Below are 27,704 nucleotides of genomic sequence, written 5' to 3'. Positions count from 1 at the left end.
ACCTTCCACAGGAAATTCTACTAATTATTATGATAAATTTGTCATTTCCCCATAGTCAGCCATGTAATGTATATGATCCATATTACCAGCAAAAGTGATAGAGATGCCAAAAATATATCTTACGACTGGAGAAGGTGTGCATGACCATAATATCTTCTGTACTCTTAATTGACACTGAAGTTAGTATTGTATACCTGGAAACTGACACCATGGTATTTCCCAAGATCCATGCTGCCATTGGCAACCTTATTGGCAGTGATCACTGCTACTACTGGGAATGATGTTAATAACAGTAATTCAAAGTACCTGCCAACATTATGTGTTGTCAATCATCCATGCTTCCTCCAGAAGTCCTGTTTAAGTCCATAATGCATGACGATTCTGGGGAGATTATTATCAAGGATCCCTGAGGCCAGCAGGGTCCACAGAGAAGTTAAAGTCAATAGTGTTTCCTCAGGTCATTTTGCATTTCAGGTTCTGAGATGTTATTTTGAGGTCACATGTATGGTGACAACAGATACCATTGTATGTCCATTAGACTTCAGGTTTCTAGCAGGTAAGATGTCAGTTATTCGTACTGCCATGAGGGACCACATGGACATGAGTGTCTCCAAATATCAATGGGAATTAACTTATGTCTGTTATTCATGTTTCAGTCTAATTCAGAAGAAGTATCCTTTCAGCCTAACCATTTTGATGTCATGATGCAAGGTCCTACTGGTCATCTGGCAATGTCTGGATGTGCTTGATACTTCCTGACAAAAGACAAGATGATATATCCCAGATCAATGCTGCCATAAACACCAATGTCATAAGTGATACTTATTGCCACTTTGGACCTAATTGATGATATCTGTTAGCCCAAAAGCCAAAAGAAATATACTGATGCCACTCATTAATAAGGCAAATTGTCACCATATTCAGAACCAAAGTCAATTTTGTCCTGGAAGAGCTCCTGGATATATGAGATCCCTGAGCCAGAAAAGTTTGTGTGTGTGTGTGTGTGTGTGTGTGTGTGTGTGTGTGTGTGTGTGTATGTGTGTGTGTGTGTGTGTGTGTGTGTAATTCATGGTCAATATTGCTGTCTACAGTCATAATTTTGTAAGTGCTGTGTGCTGCTACTGGAGATTCATTTGATGCCCCTGACCCACTTGAAATATGAGGCTATTCTGATGTCAATGCTGCAACTGTGCCCAGCAATAATGATAGAGTCCTTTATTCCTATTACTCATGGAAACCCTGGAGTTGGCTATGATCTATTTTGCTACTGGAGCACTGCCTAAATTCCAAGGTCTATACTGCCTCTGGAGGTTATGTTGAGGTAAGTATTCTGAGCTAGCACTGGAGAACAGGTTGATGGCTGAGATCCTACATTTCCAAGGAAATTCTGTTGATGTTCTTGATGCATGCATATAATCCCCAATGTTGAACATGCAATGTATTTTGATGCCTCTGATCCTACCTATAGCAAGAAGCTTTGATTATATAAGTAATGCATTCTGTGACCAGCAGAAATGCAGTAGTCCATTATTTTTATTGCTGATGGAGACCCTAGCTATGGCTGTGATCTGTGTTGCTGCTTAAGAATCTGATATACCTTAAGGTCTTCACTGATGTCTGAATTCAAACTGAGGTAAGTTTTCTAATCTAGCACTGGAGTACACATTGTTATGTGAGCTCCTACCTGTCACAGAAAATTCTGGTGATGTTTCCTGATGCATGTATGTAGCATCATACATACATCAATATATTGATCATACAGTGTACTTTGATGCCTATGATGCTACCTGAAGCCTGCGGCTATGTAGATATGAGAGGTGCATGATATGAATGGCAAATTATGGGGTCTATTATTCCTACTGCCGGTGGAGATGCAATTTATGGCTCTGTTCTGTGTTGCTACTTGAGAAGCTGGTAAATTTAACAGTCCATACTTATGCCCAAGGTTATATTGAAGTGTTCTGTGCTAGTACTTGAAATCCAATTGATGTCTGAGATCAAACCTTCCAGAGGAAATTCTACTGATGATTATGATAAATTCATCTTGTGCCAATAGTCAGCCATGTAATGTATATGATCCTTATTACCACCAAAAGTGGTAGAGAAGCCAAAAATCTATCGTACCACTGGAGAAGATGTGCATGACCATAATATCTTCTTCACTCTTAATTGATAATGAAGCTAGTCTTGTATACCTGGAAACTGACACCATGGTATTTCTCAAGATCCATGCTGCCATTGGTAACCTTGTCAGTGATCACTGCTGCTATTGGGAATGATGTTAATAACAGTAATCCAAAATGCCTACAGACACTATGTGATGCCAATCATCCATGTTTCCTCCAGAAGCCCTGTTTAAAACCATAGTACATGATGATTCTGGGGAGAATGTTAACATCAAGGATCCCTTAGGCCAGCAGGTTCCACAGAGAAGTTAAAGGTCAATACTGTTTCCTCAGGTCATTTTGAGTTTCAGGTTCTGAGAAGTTATTTCGATGTCACATATATGATGGCAACAGATACCATTGTATGTCCATTAGACTTCAGGTTTCCAGCAGGTAAGATGTCAGTTATCCCTGCTGCTATGTGGGACCACAATAACATGAGTGTCTCCAAATATCAATGGAAATTAACTTATGTCTATTATCCATGCTCCTGTCCAATTTAGAAGATGTGTCCTGCCATACCAGCCATTTTGATGTCATGATGCATCCTACCACTAGAGAGCAGGTTTCTCTAAAAGGTCCTACTGGTCATCTGACAATATCTGGATGTGCATGATACTTTCTGGCAAAAGATAGGATGGTATATCATAGGTCAATGTGTCATAGGCACAAAGGTAATGGTTGATACTTACTGCCACGTTGGAATAAATTGATATCTGTTATCACAACTGCCAAGGGAAATATATTGATGTTACTCATCAGTGAGGTGTCTGTCTGGTCACCATGTTCAGAACCAAAGTCAATTTTGTCCTGGCAGAGCTCCCTGATATTTGAGATCCCTGAACCAGAAGAGTCTTTTGTGTAATTCATGATCAGGTCATAGTGATGTAAGGACTATGTGCTGCTATTGGAGATGCATTTGACACCTCTGACCCAATCTGAAACATGAGCCTATACTGATGTCAGTGCTGAAGTTGTGCCCAGCAATAAGGATGGAGTCCATTATTCCTATTACTGATGGAGACCTCGAAGTTGGCTATGATCTATCTTGCTTCTTAGAACTGCCTGAATTCAATTCCAAGGTCCATACTGACACTGGAGGTCATATTGATGTAAGTATTCTGAGGTAGCAGTGGAGAATAGGTTGATGGCTGAGATCCTACATGTTAGAGGGAATTTGGTTGATGCTTCTAATGCATGCAAGTGATTGCCAATGGATGTCAAAGTGCAATGTATTTTGATGCCTGTGATGCCCTTAAAAAGAAGTTATGTTGATGTCAGTGATGCATTCTGTGGCCAGCAACTGTGGCAGGAGTCCCTTACTTCAATTGGCGATGGAGACCCTGGTGATGGCTATGATCTGTGGTGTTGCTTGAGATTCAGATAAATTTCAATGTCCCTACTGTTGATGGAGGCATATTGAGGTAAGTTTTCTTAGCTGGCACTGGAGTTCAGATTAATATCTGAGATCCCATCTTTCACAGGAAATTCAGTAGATTTTCCTGATGTATGTATATAGTCCCTGTTGTTGATCATGTAGTATATAAAATTGCCACTGTACCCAGAATTGGTAGTGATGTCTACTCTCAATCCTGCCACTGGAGAAGAGAGTTATGACCATAATTTCTTCTGTTTTCCAAATTGATGTTGATGTCACTGATTTTACCTGGAAACGGCCACTGCAGTATTTATTGCCCACAATCCATATTGCTTTTCACAATCCTGTTTTCATTGATCCCTGGTGCCAGTAGGAACCATGTTAACATCATTAATCCAAAGTGCCTCCAGAAACTTGGATGATGTGTACCATCTATCCTGCACCCATAGCTTTCTTGAAAACCATAGTCTATGTTGCTTCTGCCTGTGATCCTCTTTTAACAAGAAGCTATGCTGATATCAGTGCTGCATTCTGTGACCAACAACCATGCAGGACTCCATTATTTCTCTTGGTTATGGAGACCCTGGTGATGGCTATGATCTGTGGTGTTGATTAAGAATCAGATAAATTTCTTTGTCCCTACTGTTGATGGAGGCATATTGAGGTAAGTTTTCTTAGCTGGCACTGGAGTTCAGATTGATGTCTGAGATTCTACCTTTCATAGGAAATTCAGTGGGCATTCCTGATGCATGTATGTAGTCCCTGTTGTTGAATATGTAGTATGTAAAATTGCCACTGTACTCAGAAGTGGAAGTGATGTCTATTATCTATCCTGCCACTGGAGAAGAGGGTTATGACCATAATTTCTTCTGTTCTCCAAACTGATGCTTATGTCACTGATTTTACCTGGCAACAGACAGATCATTATTTATTGCCCATCATTCGTACTGCCTTCAGCAGTTTTATTTTCAGTGATCCCTGCTGCCATTAAGAACCATGTTAACATCAGTAATCCAAAGTGCCTGCAGAAACTTGGATGATCTTTACCATTTGTCCTGCACCTGTAGCTTTCTTGAAAACCATAGTCTATGTTGCTTCTGGAGATATTGTTAATGTTAAGGGTCCCTGAGACCATCAGACTAGGGTGAATTTCAAGTTTAATAGTGCTCCCTCTGGTCATTTGAATTTCATTTTCTGACACATGTTATTATGTTGAAAGCATATCAATTGTGGCACTACACACTAGTGATACCTTAGGCCCCCAGTAGCCATGACAGTAATATCTGCTGCCATTTGGGATAACATTGATATGAGTTTCTCCAAATGCCAGTGGAATTTTTACTGATTTCTGTTATCCATTCTTCCACTCAATTTATGGGAAGTTTCTTACCATCTATAATAATTTTAATGTCATAATATATCCTGCCTCTGAAACTATCTTGATGTCCCTCATTCTTCCTGGCAACAGACTCCAATTTATATGCCAGCTCCTAGGTATCATCAGCAACCATGTCAGTGGTGAATCTTACTCCTACTTTGGACTAATTAATGACATCAGAGATCCCAACTGCCAAGGGAAATATATATTGTCATTCATCCATGATGCCATTGGTAACCATGTTGAGATTTATAGTCTGTGTCTGTAGGAGAAATGGTGTAGCAACAAGTGTTGCCTTTGAAGGCCTTCTTGACATCTGAGATCCCCTGGCCAGAAATGTCTATTGTGAAGATCATTGTCAGTACTGCTGCCTAAGTTCATAATGACAAGAGAGATGTGTGCTCTTAGTGGAGTCCCCTTTGTTGTCAGTGATCATATCTGCATGCTAAAGCTATGTTGATATAATTTCTGTATGCTGTGATCAGCAAGCATGATGCAATCCACTAAATGATGTTTCTATTACTGATGGAGACCCTGGGAATGGCTATGAACTGTGTTGCTTCTGGAGAAACTGCTGAAGTTCTAGTTACATGGCTGATACCCAAGGTCATATTGAGTTGTTAGCTGGCACTGGAGTTAAAATTGATGTCTGAGGTCTTACCTGCCACAGGAAGTTCTGTTGGTGTTCCAGATGCATGCATATAGCTCCTGAGGTGAAACATGCAATGTATTTTGATGCTCATGATCCTACCTGTTACAAGAAGCTATGTTGATAACAGTGATGTATGCTGTGACCAGCAATTATGATGGAGTCCATTATTCCTATTGCTAACGGAAATCCTGGCAGTGACTATGATCTGTGTTACTGCTTGAGAACATAACGAACCTCAAGGTCCACACTGATGCCCAAGTTAATTTTGAGATAAGTATTCTTAGATGGTACTGGAGATCAGATTGATATCTGGAAAACTAGAGGAAAATCAGGTGTTCCTCATACATGCGTTTAGCCCCCCAGTATCAAACATGTAACATATATTGATGACTGTGATTCTAGTGGAAACATGAAGCCATTTTGATGTCAGTGCTGCAGCTATGACCAGCATTCACGGTGGAATCCATTATTTCTATTGCTACTGGAGACCTTGGTGATGGCTATGATCTGTGTTGTTTCTCTTGAGAACCTGATGAATTCAAAGCTCCATAATGAAGTGCTTGCTCATATTGAGATAAGTGTACTCAACAACAGAGATCAGCTTGAAGGCTGAGATCCTGCCACTAGAAATTCTGTTGGTGTCACTGATTAATGAACATAGTCCCTGATGTTGACTATATATAATGTGCAAGATCCTTAATGCCACCTGAAGTGATAGTGATGCCAGTGATTTATCCTGCCACTAAATATGACAATTATGACTGTAATTTATTGTGTTGATGTCATTGATATATACCTGGCAACATATCCCAAGACATTGCCCAAGGTCCATGCTCCCATTGGCAACATGGTTGTCAGCAATCCCTCCTGCCCCTGGTTTCCAGGTTAGTATCACTATTATCAAATGGCTGCAGAAATTATGATGATGTCAATCATACATGCTGCCTCTAGTAGCCATGCTTAAGCCCATAGTCCATGATGCTTCTTGTGATATTGTTAATGTCAAGGATCCCTGAGGCTAGCAGAGTCTTAGCTAAAGTTTTAGATCAATTCTTCTGCCTAGGGTCATATGGAGCTACATGTTCTGAAATATATTGTTTTGAGGTCACATATAGCGGGGCAACAGAGGACACTGTTGTGTGTCATATATAGTCAGACCTCCAGCAGCCATGTCAGTGATCCATGCTGCCTCATGGGACCACATTAATATCACTGTCTCCAAGTACCAATCGAATCATTATTGATGCCAGTTATCAATGCTTCTGTCAACTATATGTTAAGTATCCTGCTATCTGTAATCGTTTATCATGAATCAAACTGCTATTAGTAAAGTTTCTTTACATGGTTGTAGTTGTTCTCTGAAACTCTATTGATATCCCTGGCAATAGATACCATGGTGTATTTCAGATTCCTATTCCCACAAGCAACCATGCAGTGAGTGATCCCTTCTAACACTTCATGATACTGATTTAGAACAATTTGGAACAAATTGATGATATCAGTGATCCCAACTGCCAAGGGAAATTTATTGATGTCACTTATCTGTGCTGCCACTGGTAACCATGTTGAGATCTACAGTCATTGTCTTTGAAGAGGCGTAATATCTGTGAGAACTGAGCCAGAATAACACGTTGTTAAGTTCATTGTCAGTACTGGTGCCTAAGGTCATAATGAAATAAGTGTTGTGTGCTGGAGACATGTTTGTTGCCAGGGATCATATCTGCAACCTGAAGCTTTGTTGAGGTCAGTGCTGTATGCTGTAACCAGAAATCATGATGGAGTCCATCATTCCTATTGCTGATGAAAATCCTGGTGATGTCTATGATCTGTGCAACTTCTAGATAACATGCTGAATTCTAAGGTCCATACTGACACTTAAGGTCATATTGATCTAAGTGTTCGTATATGGCACTGAAGATCAGATTGATGTTGTGTTGATGTTCCTGATGCACTCATGTAGCACCTGCTATTATCCATGAAATATGTATTACCCTTACTGACACATGAAGTAGAACTGATGTCAATGATCTATCCTGTCAAGGAGAAGAGGTTTATGATAATTTTTTCTGCCCTGAGTCAATGCTGATGTTACTAATATGTACCTGTCAACAGATGCCATGATATTGTCAGAGACCATTGTTGACAATGGCAATCTTATTGGCAGTGATCCTAGCTGCCACTGGGAACCATGTTGATGTCACTAATGTAAAGGGACTGCAGAAATTTGCATGATGCAAATTATACATGCTGCCTCTAGTAGCCATGTTGATATCCATAGTCAGTGTTACTCCTGAAAATATTGACAATATTTTTTAAATCCCCTCACACTCCTGTCCTGGCAATCCCCCAAAATGCTGCATCAAGCCTTTCGAGGATCCTGGCCCTCTCCTTCCTACTTCTTGGGAATGATTTGATATGTGGGTTGTGTCTTGGGTATTCTGAGCTTCAGAGTTCAGTAGAAATGTATATATTTCATGCTCAGTTTTATTTTTTCATTTTTTTTTATTTTTTAATTTTTATTTGCCTTTTTTATTTGATATATTTTAATTTACATTTCAAATGATTTCCCCTTTTCTGCCCCCCCCTCCCCAAAAGTCACATAATCCCCCTTCCCTTCCCCTGTACTCCCATCCCACCCACCCCTTCCCACTTCCCTGTTCTGGTTTTGCCTTATACTGCTACACTGAGTCTTTCCAGAACCAGGGGCCACTCCTTCATTCTTCTTGTACCTCATTTGATGTGCGGATTATGTTTTGGGTATTGCAGTTTTCCAGGCTAATATATACTTATTAGTGAGGGCATACCATGATTGATCTATTGAGACTGGGTTACCTGACTTAGTATGGTATTCTCCGGATCCATCGATTTGCCTAAGAATTTCATGAATTTATTGTTTCTAATGGCTGAATAGCAATCCATTGTGTATATATACCATATTTTTTGCATCCATTCTTCTGTTAAGGGATACCTGAGTTCTTTCTAGCTTCTGGCTATTATAAATAGGACTGCTATGAACATAGTGGAGCACTTATCTTTATTACATGCTGGGGAATCCTCTGGGTATATGCCCAGGAGTGGTATAGCAGGATCTTTTGGAAGTTACATGCCCAGGTTTCTGAGGAACCACCAGACTGATTTCCAGAGTGGTTGTACCAATTTGCAACCCCACCAGCAGTGAAGGAGTGTTCCTCTTTCTCCACATCCTCGCCAACACCTGCTGTCTCCTAAGTTTTTAATCTTAGCCATTCTGACTTGTGTAAGGTGAAATCTCAGGGTTGTTTTGACTTGCATTTCCCTAATGACTAATGAAGTTGAACATTTTTTAAGATGATTCTCTGCCATCTGAAGTTCTTCAGGTGAGAATTCTTTGTTTAACTCTGTACCCCATTTTTTAATAGGGTTATTTGGTTTTCTGGGGTCTAACTTCTTGAGTTCTTTGTATATATTGGATGTTAGCCCTCTATCTGATGTAGGATTGGTGAAGACCTTTTCCCAATTTGTTGGTTGTCAATTTGTCCTTTTGATGGTGTCCTTTGCTTTACAGAAACTTGGTAATTTTTATGAGGACCCATTTGTCAATTCTTGATCTTATAGAATAAGCTATAGGTGTTCTGTTCAGGAAATTTCCCCTTGTACCAATGTCGTCAAGGGTATTCCCCAGTTTCTTTTCTATTAGCTTCAGAGTGTCTGGCTTTATGTGGAGGTCCTTGATCCATTTGGAGTTGAGCTTAGTACAAGGAGAAAAAAATGGATCAATTCGCATTCTTCTGCATGCTGACCTCCAGCTGAACCAACACCATTTGTTGAAAAGGCTATCTTTTTTTCCATTGGATGTTTTCAGCCCCTTTGACAAGGATCAAGTGGCCATAGGTGTGTGGGTTCATTTCTGGATCTTCAATCATGTTCCACTGATCCACCTGCCTGTCACTTTATCAATACCATGCAGTTTTTAACACTATGGCTGGTTGTATTGCTTGAGATCAGGGATACTGATTCCCCCAGAATTTCTTTTGTTGTTGAGAATAGTTTTAGCTATCCTGGGTTTTTGATATTCCAGATGAATTTGAGAATTGCTCTTTCTAACTCTATAAAGAATTGAGTTGGGATTTTGACGGATATTGCATTGAATCTGTATGTAGCTTTTGGCAAAATGTCCATTTTAACTATATTAATCCTGCTGATCCATGAGCATGGGAGGTTTTTCCATTTTTGAGGTCTTCCTCTATTTCCTTTTTCAGAGTCTTGAAGTTCTTGTCATACAGATCTTTCACATGTTTGGTAAGATTCACCCCAAGGTACCTTATCCTGTTTGTGGCTATTGTGAAGGGTGTCATTTCCCTAATTTCTTTCTCAGCCTGCTTATCCTTTGAGTATATAGAAAGACTACTGATTTGCTTGAGTTGATTTTATAACTAGGCACATTGCAGAAGTTGTTTATCAGCTATAGGAGTTCTCTCATGAAGATTTTTGGGTCACTCGGGTAGACTATCATATCATCTGCTAATAATGATAGTCTGACTTCTTCCTTTCTGATTTGTATCCCTTGACCTCCTTATGTTGCCTAATTGCCTGAGCAAGTACCTCAAGTACAATATTGAAAAGATAAGGAGAACCGGGGCAGCCCTGTCTAGTCCCTATTTTAGTGGGATTGCTTCAAGTTTTTCTCCATTTAGTTTGATGTTGGCTACGGGTTTGCTGTATATTGCTTTTACTATGTTTAGGTATGGGCCTTGAATTCCTGTTCTTTCTAAAACTTTAAGCATGAAAGGATGCTGAATTTTATCAAATGCTTTTTCAGCATCCAATGTAATGATTTTTTTCTTTGAATTTGTTTATATAGTGGACTGCATTGATGGATTTCGGTATATTGAAACAACCCTGCATCCCTGGGATAAAGCCAACTTGATCGTGGTGGATGATTGTTTTTATGTGTTCTTGGATTTGGTTGGCAAGAATTTTATTGAGTATTTTTGCATCGATGTTCATAAGGGAAGTTGGTCTGAAGTTCTCTTTCTTTGTTGGATCTTTGTGTGGTTTTGCTATCAGCATAATTGTGTCTTTGTAGAAGGAATTGGGTAGTGTTCCTTCTGTTTCTATTTTGTGGAATAGTTTGAAGAGTATTGGTGTTAGGTCTTCTTTGAAGGTCTGATAGAATTCTGCACTGAAGCCATCTGGTCCTGTGCTTTTTTTCGTGGAAGGCTTTCTATTACCCCTTCTATTTCTTTAGGGGTTAAGGGACTGTTTAGATGGTCTATTTGGTCCTTATTTAATTTTGGTTTTGGTATCTGTCTAGGAAATTGTCCATTTCCTCTAGATTCTCCAGTTGTGTTGAGTATAGGCTTTTGTAGTAGAATCTGATGATTTTTTGAATTTCCTTAGTTTTATTGTTATATCCCCCTTTTCATTTCTAATTTTGTTAATTTGTATACTTTCTCTGTGTGCTTTGGTCGGTCTGGCTAAGGGTTTATCTATCTTGTTGATTTTCTCAAAGAACCAGCTCCTGGATTTGTTGATTCTTTGTATGGTTCTCTTTGTTTCCACTTGACTGAATTCAGCCCTGAGTTTGATGATTTCCTGTCTTCTACTCCTCCTGGGTGAATTGGCTTCTTTTTGTTCCAGGACTTTCAGGTGTGTCATTAAGCTGCTAGTGTATGCACTCTCCACTTTCTTTTTGGAGGCACTCAGGGCTATGAGTTTTCCTCTTAGCACTGCTTTCATTGTGTCCTAAAGATTTGGGTATGTTGTGCCTTCATTTTCATTAAATTCTAAAAGGTCTCTGATTTCTTTATTTATTTCTTCTTTGGCCAAGGTGTCATTGAGTAGAGTATTGTTCAGCCTCTATGTGTATGTGGCTTTCTGTTGTTTTGTTGCTATTGAAGACCACTTTTACTCCATAGTGATCTGATAGGAGGCATGGGATTAGTTTGATATTATTATATTTGTTGAGGTCTGTCTTGTGCCGAATTATATGTTTGATTTTGGAGAAGGTACCAAGGGGTGCTGAGAAAAAGGTATATTCTTTTGTTTTAGGGTGAAATGTTCTATAAATATCAGTAAAGTCCAATTGGTCCAAAGCTTCAATTAATTTTATTGTGTCCCTGTTTAGTCTGTTTTCCTGATTGGTCCATTGAGGAGAGTGGTGTATTGAAGTCACCCACAATTATTGTGTTTGGTGCAATGTATGCTTTGAGCTTTAGTAAAGTTTCTTTTACGAATGAGGGTGCCCTTGCATTTGGCACATAGATGTTCAGAATTGAAAGTTTTTCTTGGTGGATTTTTCCTTTGACCAGCAAGAAGTGTCCTTCTGTATCTCTTTTCATGACTTTAGGTTGAAAGTCAATTTTATCTGATATTAGAATGGCTACTCCGACTCTTTTCCTGAGATCACTGGCTTGTAAAATTGTCTTCCAACCTTTTACTCTAAGGTAGTTTTTGTCTTTGACATTGAGGTGTGTTTCCTGTATGCAGCAAAATCTAGGGACCTGTTACCTTACCAGTCTGTTAGTCTATGTCTTTTTATTGGGGAGTTGAGTCCATTGTCATTGAAAGATATTAAGGAATAGTGATTATACCTTCCTGTCATCGCTTCTTGGCCTTTTGGCTAAGATCAAGTGTATTACTTCCTGTCATTTTCAATGTTATTTTTATATTTGAGTTGTTATCTTCTTTTGGGTTTGATGAAAGAAGGGAACTATGTTGCTTTTTCCAGGGTGTTGTTTCCCTCCTTGTATTGGAGTTTTCCTCCTATTATTCTTTGTAGAGCTGGGTTTGTAGGAAGATATTGTGTAAAATTCACAAAATGTTTAGAAAATATCATCCTAAGTGAGGTAACCCAATCACAAAAGAATGCACATGGAATGTAATCTCTGATAAGTGGATATTAATTAGCCCAGAAGCCCTGAATACCCAAGGCACAAATTGCATAACAAATGACTCCCAAGAAAAAGTATGGAGACGGTGCAGATCCTGGAAAGTATTGATTTAGCACTGGAGGGGAATATAAGGACAGAGAAAAAGGAAGTAGGTGATTGGAGAATGGATGGAGAGAAGAAGGTTTATGGGAAATATGGGGAGGGGGGATCTGGGAAAGGGGAAATCATTTGGAATGTAAACAAAGAATATAGAAAATAAAAATATTAAAAAAATCCTAAAAAAAACAAAATCTGTAATATATAAATTACAATGTGATTACATTCTATTTTCTTCTAGTGAGGAATTATGAGTACATGTATGAAAAACATCTCCCCCAATATTGTCTCATGATTACCTGATTATAAATTACAGATGGCCCAAATTATTCCCCAGAACCCATACATATTCCAAACTAAGCAACTTGTTATAGATTAACAAGGCATAAGCAAGCAAGGTAATTTTGTCAGTAGTTTCTCTTACTGGCAGGACACACTTTGCAGTTATAGAGAAAGGACCAATTACTTTATTACTTATCTCAAAAAGTAATCTTATAAAAACTTAAAAGAATCACAGAACTAACCATTTATATAAAAAACAATCTGCTGTTTACACATTGGATCCCCAGGGTGCACATCTATTCATTAACCATGCTTTTATTAAATCACATGAGGAAATTGATTGGAAAAGTGGGTACAAGGAATTAATCATTGCCTGATCACCAGCTCAGCTTTTACAAGAAAGGCATGTTTGTTGGTATTTCTTTCCAAGAGTAGTGGTTGATTCATTCCTTTGCCCCAGCAGCAATGCTTGAAAAGGTTCAATCCAACTAACACTGTGGGTGACAATGACATTGCCCACTAAGAGGTGGAACCTCCCTTAGAGTTTTTATACAATTTATAGATTATGAGGCATGTGATGTGAGCGAAACTCCACAACAGCATGAAGTCCTGAGGACACTTAGGCACTCTCAGGCATACCCACTGTGCTTGTTCTAACTGCTGTGCCACATTCCATAAGTTCTAATGGTTTTGCTGTTCCTCTTGCACAGCACCCAACATCTATCTATCTAACATAATTTATGTTATGCAGGGTATACAACATACATATGGAAGTCAGAAGGACATGCCACAATGTCTTGTCTTTCCTTCCACCACGCACATATACTGGGTCAAACACAGATTAGCTGGCATTGCTGAGTTACTACATACCTATCTGACCGGTCCCAATACTGTGTTGTAAAACTGACTTAGAGGATTATGTAAACTTATTATCAAGTGTACATGATATCATCACTGTTACCTCTGTTACCGATGGAATGTATACACTTCAATTTTATGTGGTTCACCTCATCAAGAACCCATCACGGTGGTGGAGAAGCATCTTAAAAAATGCTCAACTTCATTAGTCATTAGGGAAACGCAAATCAAAACAACCCTGAGATTTCATCTTACACCAGTCAGAATGGCTAAGATTAAAAATTCAAGAGACAGCAGGTGTTGGAGAGGGTGTGAAGAAAGAGGAACTCTCCTCCACTGCTGGTGGGGTTGCAAATTGGTACAACCACTCTGGAAATCAGTCTGGCGGTTCCTCCGAAAACTGGGCACCTCACTTCCAGAAGATCCTGCTATACCACTCCTGGGCATATACCCAGAGGATTCCCCACCATATAATAAGGATACATGCTCTACTATGTTCATTGCAGCCCTATTTATAATTGCCAGATGCTGGAAAGAACCCAGGTATCCCTCAACAGAAGAGTGGATGCAAAAAATGTGGTATATCTACACAATGGAGTACTATTCAGCCATTAGAAACAATGAATTCATGAAATTCTTAGGCAAATGGATGGAGCTAGAGAACATCATACTAAGTGAGGTAACCCAGACTCAAAAGGTGAATCATGGTATGCACTCACTAATAAGTGGATATTAACCTAGAAAACTGGAATACCCAAAACATAATCCACACATCAAATGAGGTACAAGAAGAAAGGAGGAGTGGCCCCTGGTTCTGGAAAGACTCAGTGAAGCAGTATTCGGCAAAACCAGAACGGGGAAGTGGGAAGGGGTGGGTGGGAGGAGAGGGGAAGAGAAGGGGGTTTACGGGACTTTCGGGAAGTGGGGGGCTAGAAAAGGGGAAATCATTTGAAATGTAAATAAATTATATCGAATAAAAAAAATTAAAAAAAAAAAAAGAGAACCCATCACGGCCTAGAAGTTCAGAGGTAAAAATCTACAGTCTTTGGAGCCCCTCTGCCATGTTTAACTTATGTTTCTTTCTAGTAAAATTTACAATAAATCTATTTCTCATATAATATACACTGCTTACCATCCCCTCAACTTTACTCTTCTCAGTTCTTTTCCCACCTCTCCTCCCCTCCAGATCCACTCCTTTTCTGTCACTCCTTAGGAAAGTACAGGCTTCTAACAGCCAATAACCAAATATGACAAAATAAAGTAAAAAGTAGAAAAATCATCACATTGAGGCTGGACCAGGAAGGCCAGCAGAAGACACAGAGTCCCAAGAACAGGCACAAGAGTCAGAAACCAACTTATTCATACACTCAAGAATCTCATAAAAATCTAAAGCTGGACGCTATAATATATATGCAGAGGACTTCCAGCAGACTGAGTAATCCCTGTGCTTGATGCTTCAGTCTCTCTGAGTCTATATGAGCCTTGTTCCATAGATTCAGAGGGTCTTGTTCTCCTGATGGCCTCAATCCCTGACTGGATCTTGCACTCTTTCTTTTTGCTGTTCTGCAATGTTCCCTGGGCTCTGAGTAGAGGGATCATGGCTGAATAAGGTACTGATCTGTGAGTATAGGACAATTATACAGTTATAATCATTTCATCACTACATTTCTTCTCTTTTATCGACCAGTATTATTTGATTGTACGCTAGGTCCCTGGGCTATCTAGTCTCAGGTTCCTGGTTATTGAAGCAGTCTTGGATATGGGTTCCATTTAGAAGAGTGGGCCATAGGGAAAATCAGTTATTGTTTGGTCAATCCCACAAGTTCTCTGCTACCATTAACCTAGCATGGCTTATAGGCAAAACAGATTCATGTCAAAGATTTTGTGGTTGAATTAGTGCTTATATCTCTCTTTGGTTAACTTCCAAAGTATCTACCTGCATCAGAAAACTAAACTGTAAGTATGAAGGTTCTGTTTAGGTACCAAAATGAATTTTACATGTTCAATGACTTGTGTTGATATTTTCCTCAACAATGGGGTCCCAGAGACTGTTTGCAAAGAGCAACCCATTATCTTGGCAATGGTCTGTGTTGTTTGTGAGTTTCCATGGCATCCCCTTGGCCAACAACTCAATATAATGCCACTCAGTACGTGTAGTGGAAGCTTTGTTTGGTAACAAGAGATGCCCAGTTGGAACTCAGTCCCCTTCATTAGTAGGAGATTTCCTTAGCATCACCTTCACATATTTTAGGAAATGACCTCTGCACTAGGTTTACCTATCATCCATCAAATGCCCCACTATTTGAACTATCTTTTCCTGTATTCCCTCCCTCAACCCCATCTCCCTCCACCATGCCACCTGATCTCATTCTTGTCCACCATGGTCCACCAATGAAATATATTCTATTTTCCCATACTGTGAGCATCCATGTGTCCACTGCAGTCCCTTCCTCTCTACCTAACTTCAGTTCATCTACAGATTGTAGACTGGTCATCAATTATGTAATGTTGAATGCCTTAGTGTTTCTATTGCTGTCACAAATTAGTATGACCATACAGAAAGTTTGGGAGGGTAGGTCTAATTTAGCTTACACTTCTTCATTGCTGTTCATCATTGAAGACATCCAGTACAGGAACGGAAACCAACAAGTAACCTGGAGACAGGAGCTGATGCAGAGACGATGGATGGGTGCTGCTTAGTAGCTAGCTCTGCATGGCTTGCTATATTATAGATAACTCAGGACCATAAGCCCGGTGATGGCAGGAAAAATAACAGGCAGAACCATTCACCATCAACCATTAATGAAGAAAAGTCCCTGAAGTCTTGCCTGCATAGCCTAATCTTATGAAGGAGTTTTCTCAATTGAGGTTCCCTGCTCTCAGATAACTTTAACTTGTGTCAAGTTGACAAAAAACAATTCAGCACAGTGAATAAAAACATATGAATCCATACATACCATATTTATCTTCCTGAGACTGGGATACTTCATTTGGCATGATATTTTCTACTTCCATCTATTTATCAGTAAATTTCATGATGTCAATTTTTTTTTCGAATAGCCAAGTAATACTCCATTGTATCAATATACCACATTTTCCTTATCCATTCTTCAGTCAAGGTACCTGAAGGTTGTTTTTTGTTGCTGCTTATGAATATAGCAGCAATTAACATGGTTGTGCAAGTGTCCTTGTGATAGAATGAAGCATACTTTGGCTATATGCCAAAGAATGATACAGCTGAATCTTCAGGGAAATTTATTCCCAGCTCTCTGGGAAAGTGCTGCATTGATTTCTAGCCCAAGGTCTGGGCTTCTGCTTCCCTTATCAATTTCTCAGATTCCTATAGAACTCCACCATATTGGCTACACATTCTCTTGGTTTCCTGTGCTCTCTTGGTGCTTGTGACTTCTGGTCTCTCTCATGCTCTTCTTTCTTCTCTCTTTTCCTTGTTCTCCCTCACCTCTTGTTAAAGACCCAAACTGTTTCATAGTTTTTTTTTGTATTATTTCCTCTCTATTTTACTTATTTTAGCCCATAGTTTGATTATTTCTTACCAGCTACTACTTTGGGATACCATTTCTTTTTGTTCTAAAGCTTCAAGTGTGCTTTGAAGTTGCTAGTATGACATCTCTCCTGTTTTTTTAAGTATGCAACACACTCATTTTGTAGGTAAAGATGACTTTGAAATTTTAACTTTCTTGCCTCCATCTCTTAAGTGTTGGAAATACAGGCTTATGTCATCATACTTAGTTTGCAGGTTACTGGGAATCCAACCCAAGGCTCTGTGCTCATGCATGGTACCAACTACAGTATATTCTCACCCTTTAGCAGTTTTATCTCTGTGTGTATCTGGTACACTTATATCCTAGAAAGGGTATCAGATCTTCTGTAATTGGATTTGTTTCTTGTCCCAACCTGCAGGACAGTCAACAGGGTCCCCAGACCACCTAGGAAAAGGCAAGAGACAAGAGACACAAGAGACAGACAGCAAGACAGTATTCTGATCAACCTGTCAAATTTTGTTTTTTACATAAGGCAATTTAAAGGCAGGCAAGCAGGTGTAGGGAGGGGTGAAGGGGGAAAGTCATTGTATTCAGGGAACAATCTCAGGGGGCTAGCATCATTTCTCAGGAACAGTTTCTCAGAATTGTTTCTCAGAATCTCAGGGAAGACTTGGCAATTCCTGTAGGAACTTGGTACTATCAACTGATCATGAGGAGGTGAAGTGGAAAGGAGTTACTATGATAACCTAACTACAGGTGAGCTTCGTTTGTTCTAGCCCACTAGGGTGAGCTCTGCATGTACTGACCATCTAGCTTACTTGGCTAATCTTTAAACTACTACACTTCCTTCTAAAAGCAGCCTAGAGAAAGCAGGCTAGAAATGACTGAAAGGAGGGGGTTTTAAAATCTAAGTGCGAATGGTTTCTGGCATCTCCCCCTTCTCTTTATAAAAGAGAGCAGATGTCAGACAGCCATTGATGGAAAGCAGATGAGGCACCAATATAATGGAGCAGCATCTGTCATAGGATCATCCCAGTCACTATCGATCACCGTTTCCTCTCCCTGGGTGTCTTCACTAGCCACTAGAAATCCGTGTCTTAAGTGAGGATTTAAGGTCCAGGGAAGGTACGTGTCATCAGCAACTACTCATCAAACTTATTGTTTATTGGTGCCCCCAGCTTGTGGACTCGTTCTGGAGTCCCAGCTGGAATGGCTATGACAGGAATGCTCTCTCTGGCAGGGCACTCAGGTGTGCCATTTGGGTTGTTCTGTAACTGCCCTGGGGGTCTGGGTAGCTATTTCTCAATTCTCCATAATCAAATGATGGTAATGTATCTGAATGGGCTTAGCTGCCAAGTCATCTACCTGTTTTTAGTTAGGGTAGTGAGGCATTTAAAAGCCCATGGTGCAAAAGAACACAAAAATATTAGACCTACAAAGGGTCTTAGGATACTGGGTAAAAGTGTAGTGAGCCATGGAGAGGTGGAAAACCAGTTTTTATACCAACTTTCTTTCTGTTCTCTTTTTTTCTTACATTTTTCTTGTCCTTCTCTGACTTTTTTCATGCTATCTCTAACAACTCCTGTTTTACTAGAAACACCATTCTTATGTTAAAGCTTCACCGAGTCCTCCCTGTTGAAGGAACAGGAGAACCAGTGCTCACCTATTTTGGAAGACAACCTCATCTAGGGAGTCAATGGAGTCGAAGAAATCAATTATTCCCTGCTGAAGGCACTGGATATCTTGATCGATGGTGGCACTTGGTTCTGTGTACCTAGAGTTAGAAAGAACAAGGGAAGAAATACCTGTCCCTGCTCCCACAGCTCCGAGGCCAAGTAGGACAGAAATAGTAACAGCAGAAATAGGTTTTCTGCAGGAGCGGATCAAAGGGGTGGATTCTCCAGTGGATGTGGATTGATCCCACAAGTGAAAAAAATCTTTAGAGTGATAATAAACTAAACAAGGAACCATCTTAATAAGGATACAAAACTCAGGACTCTCTCCCTTCTTTTAATTTTGAAAAACTGAGCCAGAGAGGCAAAGTGTAAGGCCATCAAGGCACACCCACCAGGTTCCCTCTGAGGAAGAATAAAAAATGTTGCCAGGAGGGAGAAATTAGGTTTCTTTTTTTTTTTCCTTCGGGAAAGGTGGTACATAATTTTAGTTTCATCATTCCTTCTTTTTTATTTATTATCTAAATTCTTTGTTTACATTACAAATGGTTTCCCCTTCCAGGTTACCCCCTCCCTATATGTCCCATAGGCCCTCTTCTCTCCACCCATTCTGCAAATACCCCCCCCCTTTTCTGTGTCCTGGTACTACCCTACAATGCTGGATAAAGCCTATCCAGGATCAGGGCCCTCTCCTTACTTCTTCATAGGAGTCATTTGATATGCTAACTGTGTCTTGGGTATTCAGGGCTTATGGGCTAATTAGTATACACTTATCAGTGAATGCATTCCATGTGTATTCTTTTGTGATTGGGTTACCTCACTTAGGGTGATATTTTCTAATTCCAACCATTTGCTTAAAAATTTCATGAATTCATTGTTTTTAATTGCTGAGTAGCATTCAATTGTGTAAATATACCACATTTTCTGTATCCATGCCTCCATTGAGGGACATCTGGGTTCTTTCCAGCTTCTGACTATTATAAATATGGCTGCAATGAACATAGTGGAGCATGTGTCTTTATTGCATGCAAGGGAATCCTCTGGGTATATGCCCAGGCATGGTAAAGCCGGGTCCTCCGGAACTGCCATGACCAGTTTTCTGAGAAATAGCCAGAATTATTTCCAGAGTGATTGTACCATCTTACACTCCCACCAGCAGTGTAGCAGTGTTCCTCTTTGCCCACATCCCCACCAACACCTGCTGTCTTCTGAGTTTTTAACCTTAGCCATTCTGACTGGTGTGAGGTGAAATCTCAGGGTTGTTTTGATTTGCATTTCCCTAATGACTAGTGAAGTTCAGCATTTCTTACGGTGGTGCTTCTCAGCCATCTGAAATTCTTCAGGCAAAATTCTTTGTTTAGCTCTGTACCCCATTTTTTTTTAAATATTTCAAATTTTAATGCACCTTTTGAGAACTATAGAAAACACATACATTAAATCAATTTTCTGTTTCTTTCTTTTTTTTTAGCTCTGTACCCCATTTTTTTTTAATTTTTTTATTCGATATAATTTATTTACATTTCAAATGATTTCCCCTTTTCTAGCCCCCCCACTCCCCGAAAGTCCCGTAAGCCCCCTTCTCTTCCCCTGTCCTCCCTCCCACCCCTTCCCACTTCCCCGTTCTGGTTTTGCTGAATACTGTTTCACTGAGTCTTTCCAGAACCAGGGGTCACTCCTCCTTTCTTCTTGTATCTCATTTGATGTGTGGATTATGTTTTGGGTATTCCAGTTTTCTAGGTTAATAACCACTTATTAGTGAGTGCATACCATGATTCTCCTTTTGAGTCTGGGTTACCTCACTTAGTATGATGTTCTCTAGCTCCATCCATTTGCCTAAGAATTTCATGAATTCATTGTTTCTAATGGCTGAATAGTACTCCATTGTGTAGATATACCACATTTTTTATATCCACTCTTCTGTTGAGGGATACCTGGGTTCTTTCCAGCATCTGGCAATTATAAATAGGGCTGCTATGAACATAGTAGAGCATGTATCCTTATTTCATGGTGGGGAATCCTCTGGGTATATGCCCAGGAGTGGTATAGCAGGATCTTCTGGAAGTAAGGTGCCCAGTTTTCGGAGGAACCGCCAGACTGATTTCCAGAGTGGTTGTACCAATTTGCAACCCCACCAGCAGTGGAGGAGTGTTCCTCTTTCTCCACACCCTCTCCAACACCTGCTGTCTCCTGAATTTTTAATCTTAGCCATTCTGACTGGTGTAAGATGAAATCTTAGGGTTGTTTTGATTTGCATTTCCCTAATGACTAATGAAGTTGAGCATTTTTTAAGATGCTTCTCCGCCATCCGAAGTTCTTCAGGTGAGAATTCTTTGTTTAACTCTGTACCCCATTTTTTAATAGGGTTGTTCGGTTTTCTGGAGTCTAACTTCTTGAGTTCTTTATATATATTGGATATTAGCCCTCTATCTGATGTAGGATTGGTGAAGATCTTTTCCCAATTTGTTGGTTGCCGATCTGTCCTCTTGATGGTGTCCTTTCCCTTACAGAAACTCTGTAACCTTATGAGGTCCCATTTGTCAATTCTTGTTCTTAGAGCATACGCTATTGGTGTTCTGTTCAGAAACTTTCTCCCTGTACCGATGTCCTCAAGGGTCTTCCCCAGTTTCTTTTCTATTAGTTTCAGAGCGTCTGGCGTTATGTGGAGGTCCTTGATCCATTTGGATTTGAGCTTAGAACAAGGAGACAAGGATGGATCAATTCGCATTCTTCTGCATGCTGACCTCCAGTTGAACCAGCACCATTTGTTGAAAAGGCTATCTTTTTTCCATTGGATGTTTGTAGGCTCTTTGTCGAGGATCAAGTGGCCATAGGTGTGTGGGTTCATTTCTGGATCTTCAATCCTGTTCCATTGATCCTCCTGCCTGCCACTGTACCAATACCATGCAGTTTCTAACACTATTGCTCTGTAGTATTGCTTGAGGTCAGGGATACTGATTCCCCCTGATTTTCTTTTGTTGCTCAGAATAGTTCTAGCTATCCTGGGAGGTTTTTCCATTTTTTGAGGTCTTCTTCCATTTCCTTCTTCAGAGTCTTGAAGATCTTTTCATACAGATCTTTCACATGTTTGGTAAGAGTCACCCCAAGATACTTTATACTGTTTGTGACTATTGTGAAGGGGGTCATTTCCCTAATTTCTTTCTTAGCCTGCTTATCCTTTGAGTATAGGAAGGCCACTGATTTGCTTGAGTTGATTTTATAACTTGCCACATTGCTGAAGTTGTTTATCAGCTGTAGGAGCTCTCTAGTGGAGTTTTTTTGGGCCACTTAGACTATCATGTCGTCTGCAAATAATGATAGTTTGACTTCTTCCTTTCCGATTTGTATCCCTTTTACCTCCTTATGTTGTCAAATTGCCTGAGCTAGTACCTCAAGTACAATATTGAAAAGATAAGGAGAAAGGGGGCAGCCTTGTCTGGTCCCTGATTTCAGTGGGATTGCTTCAAGTTTCTCTCCATTTAGTTTGATGCTGGCTACCGGTTTGCTGTATATTGCTTTTACTATGGTTAGGTATGGGCCTTGAATTCCTGTTCTCTCCAAGACTTTAAGCATGAAAGGATGCTGAATTTTGTCAAATGCTTTTTCAGCATCCAATGAAATGACCATGTGGTTTTTTTCTTTGAGTTTGTTTATGTAGAGGATTGCATTGATGGATTTCCGTATATTGAACCAACCCTGCATTCCCGGGATAAAGCCTACTTGATCATGGTGGATGATCGTTTTGATGTGTTCTTGGATTCAGTTGGCAAGCATTTTATTGAGTATTTTTGCATCGATGTTCATAAGGGAAATTGGTCTGAAGTTCTCTTTCTTTGTTGGATCTTTGTGTGGCTTTGGTATCAGCGTAATTGTGGCTTCGTAGAAGGAAGTGGGTAGTGTTCTTCTGTTTCTATTTAGTGGAATATTTTGAAGAGTATTGGTGTTAACTCTTCTTTGAAGGTCTGATAGAATTCTGCACTGAAACCATCTGGTCCTGTGCTTTTTTTGGTTGGAAGACTTTCTATGACTCCTTCTATTTCTTTAGGCTTTATGGGACTGTTTAGATGGTCTAGTTGGTCCTGATTTAATTTTGGTATTTGGTATCTGTCAAGGAAATTGTCCATTTCCTCCAGATTCTCCAGTTGTGTTGAATACAGGCTCTTGTAGTAGGATCTGATGATTTTTTGGATTTCCTCAGTTTCCGTTGTTATATCTCCCTTTTCATTTCTAAGTTTGTTAATTTGGATACTTTCTCTGTGCCCTTTGGTCAGTCTGGCTAAGGGTTTATCTATCTTGTTGATTTTCTCAAAGAACCAGCTCCTGGTTTTGTTGATTTTTTGTATGGTTCTCTTTGTTTCTACTTGATTGATTTCGGCCCTGAGTTTGATGATTTCCTGCCTTCTACTCCTCCTGGGTGAAATAGCTTCTTTTCGTTCTAGGGCTTTCAGGTGTGTCATTAAGCTGGTAATGTATGTTTTCTCCATTTTCTTTTTGGAGGCACTCAGGGTTATGAGTTTTCCTCTTAGCACTGCTTTCATTGTGTCCCATAGATTTGGGTATGTTGTGTTCTCATTTTCATTGTGTTCTAAAAAGTCTTTAATTTCTTTCTTTATTTCTTCCTTGACCAAGGTATCATTGAGTAGAGTATTGTTCACTTTCCACGTGTATGTGGGTTTTCTCTTGTTTTTGTTGCTATTGAAGACTACTTTTACTCCATAGTGATCTGATAGGAGGCATGGGATTAGTTCGATCTTCTTATATTTGTTGAGGTCTGTCTTGTGACCAATTATATGGTCGATTTTGGAGAAGCCATGAGGTGCTGAAAAAAAGGTATATTCTTTTGTTTTAGGATAGAATGTTTTATATATATCTGTTAAATCTAATTGGTCCAAAGCTTCAATTAGTTTCATTGTGTCCTTGTTTAGTTTCTGTTTTCCTGATCGGTCCATTGAGGAAAGTGCAGTGTTGAAGTCACCCACAATTATTGTGATAGGTGCAATGTGTGCTTTGAGTTTTAATAAAGTTTCTTTTATGAAAGAGGGTGCCCTTGCATTTGGAGCATAGATGTTCAGGATTGAGAATTCTTCTTGTTGTATTTTTCCTTTGACCAGCAAGAAGTGTCCCTCAGAGTCTGTTTTGATGACTTTGGGTTGAAAGTCAATTTTATCTGATATTAAAATGGCTACTCCAGCTTGTTTCCTGAGACCATTTGCTTGTAAAATTGTCTTCCAGCCTTTTACTCTAAGGTAGTGTTTGTCTTTGACCCTTAAGTGTGTTTCCTGTAAGCAGCAAATGTAGGGTCCTGTTTACGTATCCAGTCAGTTCGTCTGTGTCTTTTTATTGGGGCTTAAGTCCATTGATGTTAAGAGATATTAAGGAATAGTGATTGTTACTTCCTATCATTTTTGACGTTATTTTTTAAATTTGATTGCTTAACTTCTTTTGGGTTTGATGAAAGGTTACTATCTTGCTTTTTCCAGGGTGAAGTTTCCCTCCTTGTATTGGTGTTGTCCTCCTATTATCCTTTTTAGGGCTGGGTTTGTGGATAGATATTGGGTAAACTTGGTTTTGTCGTGAAATATCTTAGTTTCTCCATCTATGGTGATTGAGAGTTTTGCTGGATATAGTAGTTTTGGTAGGCATTTGTGTTCTCTTAGAGTCTGCATGAGATCTGCCTAGGACCTTCTAGCCTTCATAGTCTCAGGTGAAAAGTCTGCTGTGATTCTGATAGGTCTTCCTTTATATGTTACTTGGCCTTTTTCTCTTACTGCCTTTAATATTCTTTGTTTAGAACATTTGGTGTTTTGATTATTATGTGACGGGAAGTATTTCTGTTCTGGTCCAGTCTTTTTGGAGTTCTGTAGGCTTCTTGTATATTCATGGGCATCTCTCTCTTTAGGTTAGGGAAGTTTTCTTCAATAATTTTATTAAAGATATTTGCTGGCCCTTTAAGTTGTAAATCTTCACTCTCATCTATGCCTATAATCCTTAGGTTTGGTCTTCTCATTGTGTCCTGGATTTCCTGGATATTTTGGGTTACAAGCTTTTTGCATTTTGCATTTTCTTTAACTTTTGAGTCCATGGTTTCTATGGAATCTTCAGCATCTGAGATTCTTTCTTCTATTTCTTGTATTCTGTTGTTGATATTTGCATCTCTGTCCCCTGATTTCTTCCCAAGGCTTTCTATCTCTAAAGTTGTCTCCCTTTGAGTTTTCTTAGTTGTTTCTTCTTCTGATTTTAGATCCTGGATGGTTTTGCTTAGCTCCTTCACTTGCTTGTTGTGCTTTCCTGTAATTCTTTAAGAGATTTTTGTGTTTCCTCTTTCATGACCTCATCCTGTTGACCAAAGTTCTCCTGTATTTCCTTAAGTGATTTTTGCGTTTCCTCCTTGTTGGCTTTTATATTCTCTTGGATTTCTTTCAATGATTTTTGTGTTTCCCTTGCAAGGGCTTCTAACTTTTGATCCATTTTCTCCTGAATTTCTTTAAGTATGTCCTTCATGTGTTCCTGTACCAGCATCATGACCAGTGATTTTAAATCCAAATCTTGTTTTACTGGTGTGATGGGGTATCCAGGACATGTTGGTAGAGGAGAATTGGGTTCAGATGTTGCCATATTGCCTTGATTTCTGTTAGTGACGTTCCTGCGTTTGCCTTTTGCCATCTAGTTCTCACTGGTGTTACTTGGTCTTGTCAGTGCTGGACTCACCAGTGCAAGCTGCCCCTTCCCCGTTGGCCTCTGGTGCACAGCTTACACCCTGCACTGCCTGTAGACAGGGTGCTGCTGTCCAGGCTGTTCAGATCCTGAAGCAGGCACCTGAAGGCTCCTGCTGGGGCCCACAGGATTTACCGGAGCACACCGACTTCTCCCAGCTGGCTGCCCGGAAGCCCCCGCTAGCCTCTTGAGGGACCTGGAGATGTGGTGCAGCTGCCCAGGCTGATCTGAAGCGGAGAGAGTTGAGCTGAGGGCTTCTGCCTGAGGCCTTGCCCCAGATTGTGTCTGTGGACCAGATGGAGCCCGTGTGCACCCCCAGGGAGTGCCGACAGTGTATGCTGCTGTGACCTCCCCTGTGTTCCGCTCACTCCGCTGGGCAGCCGATTCCCCAACCGGGCTGGCGCACACAAGGTTAGCCTGGTCGCCCAGACCCTGAGTCCAGGCAAAAGCCTGGGAGGCCAAGGTCTGAGCAAAGTTCCCCTAGGGCTATGTCTGTTAATTGGGTCTGCCAGGTGACCCAGATGGCCAGCTTGTGCATCCGCGCTCCCCGAAAGCACTGGGAGAGTCTGCTGTGCTAACAACCTCCTGGGCGGGTTGACACACAGATGGCCCACCAAGCCGCCCAGTTCTTGGGGTTAGTCCTGTGCCTTTTGGGGCCTAGACCCCTGTTTTGTTAGCCTCAGGCTATGCTTGTTAGCCATCTCTGCCCTCCCGAGCACTCTGGGTCCTGTAGGCAAAATGGCGGAGTTTGCGCCGGCCAGGGCAAAAAAACCTCCTGGCTGGGTTGGCACCCCGATGGCCACCCGAACAGCCCAGGGCCTGGGTGCAGGCCAACGCCCGTCGGGCTCAGACCCCTGCGGTGTTGGCCTCAGATTATGTTTGTGTACCTCAGTCTGTCTGATCTCTGGAGTCCGAAATCAAGATGGAGGTGAGTCTCTCCTGACTGGCGGGAGGCTGCGTTCTGAAGTGGCTTCCGTGCAGCGAAAGGCGCCACACAACTACAGCTGCTTGCCGTCCGGCTGGTCAGCGAAGGTCAGTGGTCGTGGGCGCAGGGCCTAACTGGACCCTGTGTCGCCTTGGTTCCACTGCTGATGGCCCTTCAGCTGGACCAGCCACTGCTGCACTGCTGCCACCGCCGCCGCAGCCGCCCGAACCCCCTGTACCCCATTTTTTAATAGGGATATTTAGTTCCTTGGGGTCTAACATCTTAAGTTCTTTGTATATATTAGGTATTAGCCCTCCCTCGGATGTACAGTTGGTGAAAATCTTTTCCCAATTTGTTGGATGCCATTTTGTTCTTTTTATAGTGTCCATTGCCTTATAGAAACTTTGTAATTTTATGTGGTCCCATTTTTCAATTCTTGATCTTAGAGCATAAGCTATTGGTGTTCTATTCAGGAATGTTTCCCCTGTGCCCATGTCCTCAAGGGTCTTCCCCAGTTTCTTATCTATTAGTTTCAGTTTCTCTGGTTTTATGTGGAGTCCTTTGTTCCACTTGGAGTTGAACTTGGTACAAGGAGATAAGAATGGATTAATTCCCATTCTTCTGCATGCTGACCTCCAGATGGACCAGCACCATTTGTTGAAAAGGCTATCTTTTTTTCACTGGATATTTTCAGCTCCGTTGTTGAAGATCAAGTGACCATAGGTGTGGGGATGAATTTCTGGGCCTTCAATTCTATTCCATCGGTCCACTTGCCTATCACTATGCCAATACCATGCAGTTTTTAACACTGTTGCTCTGTAGTATTGCTTGAGGTCTGGGATATTGATTCTGCCAGAAGTTCTTTTACTGTTGAGAATATTTTTAACTATCCTGGGTTTTTTGTTATTCCAGATGAATTTGAGAATTGCTTTTTCTAACTCTATGAAGAACTGAGTTGGGATTTTGATGGGGATTTCATTGAATCTGCATATTGCTTTTGACAAGATAGCCATTTTAACTATGTTAATCCTGCCAATCCATGAGCGTGGAAGATTTTTTCATTTCTGAGGTCTTCTTCGATTTCCTTCTTCACAGACCTGAAGGTCTTCTCATACAGATCTTTTATTTGTTTGGTTAGAGTCACACCAAGATACTTTATACTGTTTTTGGCTATTGTGAAGGGTGTCATTTCCTTAACTTTTTTCTCAGCC

At 40.4% G+C, this 27,704-nt stretch overlaps 1 pseudogene; it reads left to right on the top strand.

Moving 5' to 3' along the window:
- Positions 1-12,154: 12,154 nt before the first annotated feature.
- On the top strand, positions 12,155-12,240 carry LOC127675976 (uncharacterized; annotated as a pseudogene).
- Positions 12,241-27,704: the final 15,464 nt, after the last annotated feature.

This window comes from Apodemus sylvaticus, chromosome X (genome assembly GCF_947179515.1).
Source record: "Apodemus sylvaticus chromosome X, mApoSyl1.1, whole genome shotgun sequence".
Lineage (NCBI taxonomy): Eukaryota > Metazoa > Chordata > Mammalia > Rodentia > Muridae > Apodemus > Apodemus sylvaticus.
This window is presented reverse-complemented; position numbering and strand designations above follow the sequence as displayed.